This window comes from Apium graveolens, chromosome 2 (genome assembly GCF_009905375.1).
Source record: "Apium graveolens cultivar Ventura chromosome 2, ASM990537v1, whole genome shotgun sequence".
Lineage (NCBI taxonomy): Eukaryota > Viridiplantae > Streptophyta > Magnoliopsida > Apiales > Apiaceae > Apium > Apium graveolens.
In genome coordinates this window covers 298,406,239-298,407,255 of record NC_133648.1, presented here as the reverse complement: position 1 = coordinate 298,407,255, position 1,017 = coordinate 298,406,239, and the positions used below count along the sequence as shown (strand labels likewise).

Here is a 1,017-nt window from a genome sequence, read left to right as displayed (position 1 = left end):
ACTTACTCTTTTCGGTTGTGTTTCAGGTACTTTAGCAAGCGTTTATGCAAACTCGTTCTCGTGCTCGCAAGAGGACTTTAGATACAGCTGAGGAGACAGACGAAGTTCTTGATATTCCGGAGAAGTTAGATTTTGAGGATTCGGATTCAGGAACTGAGCAGAAAGAACCAGTAAACATGGGAGATCGTATTGTTCAAGCTGATCCAGCTCTTATGGATTTTTCTCGGCCTAAAATTGATGACATTCAGTCAAGCATCCTTCATCCGGCTATTCAATCTAACACCTTTGAAATCAAGCCGGGCACTATTCAGATGGTGCAGAATTCTGTTTCTTTTGGAGGAGCGGCAACTGAAGACCCCAACATGCACATAAGGAATTTTGTCGAGATCTGCAACACTTTTAAGTATAATGGCGTGACTGATGAGGCTATCAAGTTGAGGCTTTTCCCATTCTCACTGAGGGATAAGGCTAAAGACTGGTTACATTCTGAACCAGCTGGGTCCAACACTACGTGGCAAGATCTTGCGCAAAAGTTTCTGGTGAAGTTTTATCCAATGGCAAAGACTGCTGCTATGAGGAGTGCTCTTACTCAGTTTGCGCAGCAACCTACAGAATCTATGTGCGAGGCTTGGGAACGCTACAAGGAAATGTTGAGAAAATGTCCACATCATGGAATGCCGGATTGGATGGTGATCACTGGTTTTTTTAATGGTTTGGGGGCCCAATCTCGACCCATGCTTGATGCAGCAGCTGGAGGAGCCTTATGGGCTAAAAGCTATACTGAGGCATATAATCTTATAGAGACGATGGCTGCAAATGAGCATCAAAACCCAACTCAGAGGATGACGTCAGGCAAGGTCGCAGGTATTCTGGAAGTTGATGCAGCCTCCGCTATTGTAGCCCAGCTCCAAGCGCTATCAATGAAGGTTGATTCTCTGGCTACGTATGGAGTTAATCAAATAGCTATGGTTTGTGAGCTTTGTGCAGGTTCTCATGCTACGGATCAGTGTTCTCTTG

The 1,017-nt window shown here is 44.9% G+C and overlaps 1 non-coding gene across 1 annotated transcript; it reads right to left on the bottom strand.

Annotated features, from left to right (window-relative positions):
• Nucleotides 1-569: 569 nt before the first annotated feature.
• Nucleotides 570-676, bottom strand: LOC141709591 (small nucleolar RNA R71). The gene has a single exon (XR_012570158.1). It is a non-coding gene; the product is annotated as a small nucleolar RNA R71 (small nucleolar RNA).
• Between the last annotated feature and the right edge of the window lie 341 nt (nt 677-1,017).